Below are 11,150 nucleotides of genomic sequence, written 5' to 3'. Positions count from 1 at the left end.
CCAAAACTAATATAATGCTATATGTCAAGTATACTTTGATTTTTAAAAAGAAATTTTAAAAGAAAAGTTTTAAAGAAAAATGCTTGTCAAAGCTTAGTATTCAGTTTTATCTTACATTTTGCTCCCATTTTTTCTAAAAATACAGAAAAAGGAGTCACTGGTTCCTGACAATATGGAATATCTCTAATATCTATATTGTTTAAAAGTACACTTTTAAAATGCAAGACAGTAAAAGGCATTGTTTCAATTCTTTATTCCAATTGGCTTTTCTGGTCAAGGCCCTTTAGAGTGTGCATTCTCTTGGCCAAGACTGGAAAGAATGTCATATTCAATATTCTAAACTATTCATCCCCAGTTCTGAATTCAGATCAGACAGTCTGCCTGAATATACACCCATTCTGAAACCTATTCCAAAAAGGTAATTTTGCGATGGGAAGAATAACTTATTTAGGACTGTGTGCAGAAAGACACCGAGATAAATGAAAGGATTCGGAAAATTTCTGGTGTGCAACCACATTCAGAGGTTTTACCAAAATATTTATTCTGGTTTGCCATCTCTCCAGAGCAGATTTTTGAGCATATGGCTTCAGGACATTTTCTCTATCTTCTCTTTCTCCCTCACCATCTTGTATTCCAGTTTTGCAAGCAGAGACACGTATGAAAATGATATGTGGGTTTTTTCTTTCAAAATATGGGGAAAATAAAATATACTAACAAGTGGCACTCTTAAAGGATTTACATAAAAACCTCACAATGAACTCTATTGACATACAACGTACAGCAAGCCCCTGAGATTTCTTCCAGCATTATTCTTTCCACGATCCTTTTAGATCACATACAATTATGCCCACATGGAACTAAAAATAGTTTTAAATTCTGATGAGGTATAAAAGCAAGATAAAATGACAGGCATGGTACACTCAGTAAAATAATCAATAGTATCTCATACATCTGTACTTTCAAATCTCCTTGAGAAGAATGATCTATATATACCAGAGTGGATTATTGGCTGGGGGAGGATAAAAGAGGGACCTATTTATCCATGATGAATTCAAAAGACGATAAGAAGACATTGTCTTTAAAAAATAAATCCAGCAACCTGCACTTTGCACATCCCATCATCAGGCATACCTTTATAAAGTGTCTTGAGAAAAAAAGGTGTTCTGTTATATTTTATTTTTTAAAATATCTTAGCTATGGTTTATTTCTCCGTGTGAAATCCCCATGTGCCTTCTGGGCCTGTGTGGATATGCAACCCCATATTAACAGTACTTATGGGAGTACTGCCTATGTATGAAGTCCTAAACATTTTACAAAGCTGAACTTAATCATCAGAATTACTATTAAGAATAGTAGATATGATTCTTATGCTTATAATACAGATGAGGAAACTGAGCACAGAGAGGGTAAGGGACTTCCCCAAAGTCACAGAGCTGGGAGGAATTGGAACAGGGATTCACACCCAGACAATTCGGCCACATTCTTCGCCACTGCTTCTCAGGCCACACCATTTGCTGCCCGTACTACAGATGCCTGTTGTTTTCCAGTCCCTCAGAGGTTCTTGCCACCACGGTGCCTTTGCACATGTTCTCTTTGCCCGCAGAATTCTTCCCTCCTGGCATGTTTTCCTCATCACTCTCGGAGCCTAAGTGCCGTGTGCTTAGGAGGCCTTCCCTGCACCCCCTCTACAGTTAAGTGTCTCTTCTCCATCATTCTCTCTTTCTGTTCCTTGTTTACATCTTTCTAACATCCATCATAATTTGTAATTATTTTCTTTCTTATTTCCATCAGACGGCCCCACTGGAACATTCTCTCCTGGAAAGCACTGCCTATCTTGATCCTTGTAGTTTCCCCAGTACTAAGCACTGTAACTGCCTCGTAGGCAAAATCAATAAATATTTGCTGAATAGATGAATATTTAAAAATACTCTACGTAGTCTCAACTAATCACCAGACATTGAGCTCTGGGGCTAACGTGAAGCTATGTCCAGGTGTAGGTTTAGGAAAAGAGGTTCTGGGTTAGGATTATTTAGAGAGCCTCTCGCATAGTCCATGAATATGGGTCCGATCTCAAGACTTGTTGATCATCTGATCCCTGCAAATGGAGAGGTCATGTTACAGCAGCCCACTCCACACCAGCTGCTACAGGCTGCCTGGACATGCGCCAGGCTCAACTGGTCCATTCAAATCTAGAAGTAAGAGGCTTGGCTGGGGGGAGCCAGTCCATGGCCCCTGTCTTCTTGTGCTGCTTACAGATGGATGTTTTTGCCTTCAAATCTAACTTTTATATAAAGCCTATCTAAAAGTGGGGTGCTATAAAGGCAGTTAGGTCCCCAATTATTTCTGTCAACCTCAGAATGATGGGAAAACTAGAAAGTCTCACTTCTCAAGGTATTATTACCTAATTATCTATCTGCGCTTCCAAATCGAATAGCCACTAGTCCAGAGTTATGCAGGGCAGAAATTACTACTACTACCAGTGTTACAGACCCTGCCTGAGGTCAGAGGTCCATTCCCTGGTCTTCATTCCCTGAAGAAGAGAAGTTTCTAACTGCAGGATCTGTTTGCTCTCCCAGCATCCTACAAAGCCATGCCATCCCTTTGCCTGGGCAAAAGTCAGTCTAGCCCCAAAAGAGCACTGATTAACCACCAGTGACCATATCGGTCACAGTCATGGCAAGAAACAGATGGAACATTCAAATTGGGTAATTTGAAGAGAATTTAGTAAAGGAATTGCTTATAAAATTAAGGTCAGGGCCTAAGGAAACCAGAAAACAAAGGTACAGTGCGGCACTCTAAGACTGGCAATAGTGAATGCTATTAGCACCCCAGACATAAAAGGGCAAGAGAGGCCAGCAGTTCCCAGACGAGATTCCAGAACGACTAGCTTGGAAGTAAGTATATGGCGTATATGGGCTGACCAGGAGTTGTGGCCTTCGGAGGGATGCAGACAGCCGACAGCAACTATGGCAAGGAGAAAGCAGGGAAATACATACCTCCACCTACTCCTCCTCATACCAACCACTGATCCGACCCAAGTGGGACCCAAAGTTTCTGAGAAGTCATGTGACCAAACGATATGACCACAAAAATATCCCCTCCTCCCCGTCCCGCCGTAACACCTTATAGCGGTGCACGGGAGTGGTTCTTCACCGTACAGACTTTGAAAAATGCTGGAAAAGATGACTTCTGTTGTCTCTCCCAGCTCTAGCATTCTGCGACTCTGACCAGTAATGAGTGGGAAGGCATAGGACATAGGCTTCTAAAAGCCAAGTAATGGCGCTGTCACCTTGTGTTAACCAACATTACTTGTGGTATTACAGCAAGACCCATGATTCAGTGTGAAGTCCTCGGCCACTGGATTAACAACGTGTGGGGAGGGGGGAGGGGTCTTTTTGTATAAAATAGCTGAAATTCGTCCAAATTTCTTGTTTAAACGAGGCTGAAGGTTCCTGAGAATTCACAAGAACCTATTAATTGCCTTCCCAGAATCATGACTGTGACAAGGGGTTCATACCAGATGCTCCTAAATATAATGAGACTAATTTGTAAATGTTCCCATAATGCACTAACTCTGAAGGAGCTCGCTGTCAGGAGAAAGCTTCTTCTGACCTCAGTTAATGACCTCCTTACATGGTGAAGCATGAAGATTGATAGATCTTGTAATTTTATCCCTGTTAATTTAACTGCAGATGCTATTTTTGGGCAACTTGGTGATCACAAGATTTGAAATATTGATAAGAGTCTATAGAACGGCTGTAAAGAAATAGTGGTTTTTAACAGACTGTGAAGGAACTTACAGCTTGTTAAAGAAAACTGGCTGCAACTCAAAAATGCATGGGAAACTGACAGAGTGGGAAGCATTTAAGATAGAGTCAAGGAAGTAAACCATAAAATTTATATTTATGAAGCCAGCAATGCCAAATGAGCAACAGGAACCAATGTGGCTGAGTGTGGAAAGGAAGACATATATACACCAGCAGAGAAGCAGGGAATATTAGAAAAATTAAAATATGCACGTCTACTATAATACCTCACCACCTCACATTGGCAACTAAGAACTGTAGAGAGCACTCCTGTCTTGGAGGCAGCTCGACCTGGGATGGTGATGGACTGCCCAGGTCCCAGGCCATCCCAGCACCAGTGAAGGGTATTGACTGGTGACCCCTGTAAGTCTCCTGGACCCTGCTCCCCTCATTCCGCCACCACACTGGCTCCTGGGACATCTGTGTATCAGAACTTCCCGTTGTCATGTTAGGAAACTCAATTGCACAACCCCACAGGCCTATGAAAGAAAACAGCCTTTGTGAGAAAGTCTGAGTTTAAGGAATGCTTTTCGTGCCGAATACATTTCTTTCAGGCATTGCCATGGGATGTTGTTTTGTTCAAGCTGTAACCCGCCCCTAACATACCCAGGAATTATAACACCCAGGCAAGGGGGAAAGAATTGTTGACAATTATTGGTTAAATTCCTTGCCATTCTACTGAGATACAAAGTATTATCTCTAGCTCAGAAATGAAGAAACCACAATACAGAGGTTTCAGCAATGTGACCAGCCAGCTGACCTGTGGGGAGTCACCGCTGCAGCCAAGAGGGGGACAACCTGAACATTTTCATTATTTCTGATGCCTTTACCCCTAGAACCAAGAAGGGGAACGAAGGAAGCAGAAATGGTACCTTGAGCTTTTCTCCCATCCCACGTTACTCGCTGCGATTGACTATCCTGGGAAGGAAAGACCAGGAAATGAAAGTATAAGAGGAATTATAAAATAAGTGTGGAGGAGAGGGGGGAGAGAGAGTTGGCATAAAAGTAAAGTGGCCAACTGGCCGTTACAGAGCCCCAGATCTGTGCTGGGGAGCTCTCTGGGGAAATGGTTCGGATCTGCTAGGAAGTGAAGAGATAGAACAACCTCTCCTGAGGTCAGGTGTTATAACACAATGGCAACACTATGTGACTACAAGTCCAACAGGCCCAGATTCTAATCCCGATTCTGCTACTCTCAAGGTCTATGTGGCCATGAGCACATAGCCGAAGCACCTCCTGGATCTGAGGTCGTTTGCCAAAGAATGGAAGTCCCCTTCCCCTTCTACCTTTGACCCTCAAGCTCCACGCATCACTGAAATAAACTTAAACCAAATGGCTAAGCAGAATTGAGCTCTCAGAGTCTCCCTTCACGCGGCTGACAAAGCAGCTTCCTGTGGTTTCTGTTAGCCAGAAGTTCCCCTCAGCAGCAGAAGCCCCCTGGATCTCAACCAGTATTTCTCATTTTGCTAAGTTCTCTGAGATAACTGAGTTCCTGTCTGTCATGACTTTGGGGCCACAAGTTGCCTGTGGGGGGCCCAGGGTGAAAGTACTCACACTTCCTAACAAATCAGGACAGGATGCTATAATATCGAAGAATTCTCAGATATCCAAAAATCCTCCACCGCTATAATGGAGTCCAAGCATCTACTCCACGTACCAGAACTCACAATAAATACAGTTCATAGGCTATTTTTGTCAATCTGTTTTCTTAACGTTCTGACTGTCTTGGATTCAATATTAAAGGTACCCTTTGTTCCCTTGGAAAAGACGTTGCCTGACAAGCACAGAGAAAAGTATAGTGACATGTTTTTATAGAACATATCACCAAAGCCTTATTACAGAGCTTGAAGCATTAGGTTTTTAAATATATATTTTAAATAAATAGAAAAGGCTCCCAACAATTGTAAAATTAGAGGTTCCAACATTATTCTAACAGATGGCATCCTGCTTTGTGTTATCGTGTTCAAGTTAGCAACAGTCTTCATTATACAGAGATATTCTTCATTGTGTGATCCTCATAATAGGGATTAAGGAAAGGATATAAATGCAGTAATTTAGCAGATCTTATTGTTGGAAAGTGCTCATTTACTTCTAACTTGCAGCATGGCTCTGTTGCTTAAAAAATGTTTTCCTGCTGTTTTTTAGCAGCAGGGAGAACACAACACATTGTTGTTAAGGTTGTTGATTCTAACTAGCTTTCATTAGGTATAAAAACCCATAAAGAATCAATAAATACTTTGTGTTTTTCTAAAGAGCATTCAAGGGTGGGTACTGTTAATGTGCTCATTGTGTCCAAACAGTATTAGCCCAAGAGAAATAATGAGGAAAAACATGAATAGAAAGTGGAAAATACTCTGTTAGTAACGCTTTCCATGCAATAAAGCATTCCGAGTCAATAACTTGCTTACTACTTACAGGCCAGCACAATATTGAAAAAATTCCCTTACATAACTGGCCATCTCTGTTTAATGGGATTTTCTGCACAAATATTACACAGTCCCTGAAGGAGCTATTAGCTGTTCATGGCAACTGTCCATCTTGATCCTATTCCTCTAAGCTAGCCTTACCCATCCCCACACCACAAGGATAGTAACCAATTAAAAAAAAAAAAAATTGCCATGGCTTCTTCAGCTCTCTCTTAGCATTGCCTATTGACCCTGCCAGGCTGATTACAACACAATGAACAAGTTAGGTGCTCAATAAATGCTTCGTGTGTAGGAATGAGTCCTCTCTAATAACTGTAGCCTAATTAATCAAAATTGCTTGCTTCTGGTAAACTTGGATTCATAAGAATACTATTTGTAGACAGTGGACTGAGACAATAAATTCATTGTTTATTATTCTAATCATTTTTAAGATCATAGATCCTTTTGAGAAAATGATGAAAATAATGAACCTTCTCCCCAGAAAAATTTACACACACATACACACATTTGATTTTACATAAAATTTTATGTGGTTCCATAAACCTCTTACTGCGTAACAGATTCCAGGTTAAGGATCCCTGGCCTTCCAAAGCGGCAACATGATCATGGAAATATTCGTGAGCAATATTGAGCAAAGGGTGACAAAATTCTTTGCAATGTTACATAATTCACCTTTTAAGGATATCCATTTATATGGATCTTACAGGGCATTCGCATTTGGAGGGTCATCTGATTATTTGCATCTCAAAAGAATTTTCCAATCTACCAAAGACAATAAGTATCCTGAAGCCAGGGGGTCCCTATTCTTAAAGCCACAGTTCCTGCCACAGAGTTGGCCTTTGGTAAGTGTTTGGTGTGTGTGTTGGATGAATATATGGTTCTCTTGCCATTTTTATAAATAGCTACGTTTCATTTAAGTGTTTGCATTTAGGTCATTAAATGCTTGCATGGAGGTGCAAAAAGCCTCTGTCAATTGAAGATTACTCAGAAAAGAAGATAAAGCATATCTCAAATTGTAATGTGAGTCAACGGGAAAAGTGATTTACTTTACAAAAATGAAATTTACACAAAACAAGTGCATAAATCAAGATCTCCTCTCTCTCATGAATAATTTGAGTCACCTAGTATAATTTATAGCCTTTGTCATGAAACCAATTTAAAACCCTATTCCAATTTTAGTATGTCTTCTGTTGAAGCTAGCACAAATCCTGATGTGGGAAACTTGTCTGAATTGCATAAATTTTTCTTCTGGAGTAAGGGATGTGAGCTCTTCAAACATTGGGTATTTTGTTTTGTTTTGTTTTGCTTTTTCGCTCTTTGCTGAGACAGATTTTGAAATTTGCTACATCATCATCATAAAGAATTCTCTTTACATGAAGGTTATATGTAGCTAGTGGTTCCAAATCAAGAAGCTAATATGGTATTGAGGGGAATGACTTCACTCTTCCAGAAATATTAGAAAATTCCAACCTCCTGATTCGGGGGGGAAACATTCGTGAGAAAGGACTTTTCTTTCTCCAAGCAGGAAAACCTTATTATGTTACAACCTCCTTTATCAATAAGCCTCTAAGCTTTGAGGAACCAAACTGATTATCCAGGAATTTAGCTTCTTATTTGTATTCATTAGTTTGCTAGGACTGCCATAACATAATACCACAGACTGGGTGGCTTAAACAACAGAAATTTATTTCCTCCCACTTCTGGAGACTCTAAGCCCAAGACCAAGGTGTCAGTCAATTTGGTCTCTCCTGATGCCCCTCTGTGGCTTGCAGATGGGCATTCTCTTGCATCCTCTTTTACATGGCTGTCCCTCTGCACACACACCCTAGTGTCTCTTCCACTTCTTATAAGGACATCACTCCTCTTGGATGGGGGGCCCACCCTAAACAGCCTCATTTTAACTCAATCACCTCTTTTAAAGACTAAATCCGCAAATACCATTACATTCTGAGGAACTGGGAGTTGAGGCTTCAACATATAATTTTAGGGGAGAGGCACAATTCAGCCCATAACACTCTGAAATCCAGGAATCTGACCACTTGCCTTCTCATAGCCCTGTCTTCACAGACCACCTCTGAATAAACCTGTTGTCCCATGATCAGATTCTTTCTGATCCCAGGGTCCATGGTGTCTCTGAAGCTATTAAATAGTTACTTCCACTTACTTTTCTATCACTGCCAAAGTAACCAGGGGCCACAAAAGAGAGTTCTATGTAGAATTCTGAGTGACTTGCTTATTCTACTGGTCTCTACGTGGTATGTGTATGTGTATGTGTTCTTCTTGATATAGAAAACAGACCTCCAGTTCCTTGTTTAAATTTAAGCATCAATAAATCAGTCACAATTTCACTGACATTGGCTGTAGCAACATTTTTCTAGATATGTCCCCTCGGGTAAGAAAAACTAAAGCAAAAAATAAACTCTTAGGGACTTCATCAAAATAAAAAGCTTCTGCATAGCAAAGGAAATAATCAACAAAACAAAAAGACAACCTACTGAATGGGAGAAGATATTTGCAAATAATATATCTGATTAGGGGTTAATATCCAAAATATATAAAGAACTTCTACAACTCAACACCAAAAAAAAAATAATAATCCAATTAAAAATGGGCAGAAGACACAAACAGATATTTCTCCAAAGAAGACATACGGATGGCCAACAGAGAGACGAAAAGATGCTCAACATCATTCATCAGCAGGGAAATGCAAATCAAAACCACAATGAGATATCACCTCACACTTGTCAGCATGGCTAAAATCAAAAACACAAGAAACAACAATGTCGATGAGGATGTGGAGAAAAAGGAACCCATTCCTACTGTTGGTAGGAATGCAAACTTGGGCAGCCACTCTGAAGAACAGTACAGAGGTTCCTCAAAAAATTAAAAATAAAACTACCTTATGATCCAGTAATCACACCACTGAGTTTTTACCTAAAGAATACAAAAACATTAATTTGAAAAGATATATGCCCTTCTATGTTTATTGCAGCATTATTTACAATAGCCAAATTATGGAAGCCACCTAAGTGTCCAGTGATAGACAAATGGATAAAGAAAATGTGATACACACACACAAACACACACACAAAATGGAATATTACTCAGCCATAAAAAAGAACGAGAGCTTGCCATTTACAACAACATGGATAAACCTAGAAGGCATAATGCTAAGTAAAATAAATCAATCAGAAAAAGACAAATACCATATGATTCCACTCATGTGGAATTTAAGAAACAAAACAAATGAACAAACAAAGAAAAATGAGACAACAAAAAAACAGACTCGGCTATAGAGAACAAACTGGTGGTTACCAGAGGGGAGGTGGGTGGAGGAATGGGTGAAATAGTGATGGGGATTAAGGAGTGTACTTACCATGATGAACACTGAGTATTGCATAGAATTACTGAATCACTATATCAAAAACCTGAAACTAATACAACACTCTATGTTAATTACACTAGAATTTTTAAAAATAATAATTAAAAATTAATCAGTCACAATAATTCCACTTACATTTGTGTAGAACTCTACATTAAGAAGAGAACTGTGGGGGCGCCTGGGTGGCTCAGTCAGTTAAGCATCTGCCTTCGGCTCAGGTCATGATCCCGGGGTCCTGGGATTGAGCCCCGCATTGGGCTCCTTGCTGAGTAGGGAGCCTGCTTCTCCCTCTCCCTCTGCCTGCCACTCCCCTAGCTTGTGCTCTCTCTGTCAAATAAATAAAATCTTTAAAAAAAGAGAGAGAGAACTGTGGAAGAAAATCCAACAAAGCAACGGAAAACGAATAGCCAAACAGAAGGGAAGGGAACTATGAGAAAACAATAATAAAGGAAGAAGGAAAAAGGATATTCAAATATTGCACAGACACCTTGAAGGATGTTCACCAATGAAAGGATACAGAGTTTGGAAATTAAGAAATCATTGAAAATCCTAAGAATAGTTTCAGTGGAGCAGGATGGAATGTGGAAAGCCAAACACAGTTGGCTGAGAATTTAATAAGTAGTAGTTAATCGGGATAGTGGACATCAGACAATATTTTCAAGATACAGAGAGAAATTATATAGTAAGTAGCTCAAAGGATGGCCAACAGAACATGAAGTACCAAGAAATGAGTCTGTAAAAATGGGTGAATGTGGTTGTAGGTTCAGGATGGGCAGGAAATGTGAAGAAACTGAGAATTAGATTAAGAGAGAATATAACAAATGAAGAAAAAGAATATCCAAGGGATAAAGCACAGACCAGGAAACACTGGGACATTGTGTGGAAGACTCGGTAAAGAAGAAAGTGCGCGTTCCTCCTTCGAAGGGCACATCAAAGAGAGAGCAATTGTCAGCATGGCAAGACCTTTCCTGGGCTTAATAACACCAGGCAATTTTTAACGGTTCCCATTCAATGACCATTTGATATGACACACGACATGTTTCAGATGGCAGCTAGGAAAAGGAGGCCTTTTGGGAACTGGACTCATCTTCAAAACATCATCTTGCTGAAAAATTAATTAAGCAAAGAGTCAATTCACTAAATTTATCAGTTTGTTTATAATTTCTTTCTCTTAACTATATGTTTACAGCAATTAGTACCAGATGAGATTTTACAAATTTTTGATTTGGGAAAAGTTTTAGTTGACTGATTTTCATTTTCTTCTTTATGCCACCATTTTAAGGAATATTTAATCTGTCAAAAGCAAAATGTCATGGAGTGCTTTCATCTAATTATGAACATATGTAATATTCAGAAAAGCTTATTTAAATACCAGTAATCAAAATTTCAGTGTTTCCTGTGGGGTTTTTAGATTATACTTGTTCTAATATACCTTTCTCATCCTTTGATTTGGCCACTGCCTATCCTATTTGAGAGCCTTTTGCCAAAATATCAAGTAGGAGAGCCCACTTTCATTGTTATTATAGCAATTAGTAG

The sequence above is a fragment of the Mirounga angustirostris genome, unplaced genomic scaffold, assembly GCF_029215605.1.
Source record: "Mirounga angustirostris isolate CCGP_5_RB_7025 unplaced genomic scaffold, mMirAng1.0.hap1 SCAF_6, whole genome shotgun sequence".
NCBI lineage: Eukaryota > Metazoa > Chordata > Mammalia > Carnivora > Phocidae > Mirounga > Mirounga angustirostris.
This window is presented reverse-complemented; position numbering follows the sequence as displayed.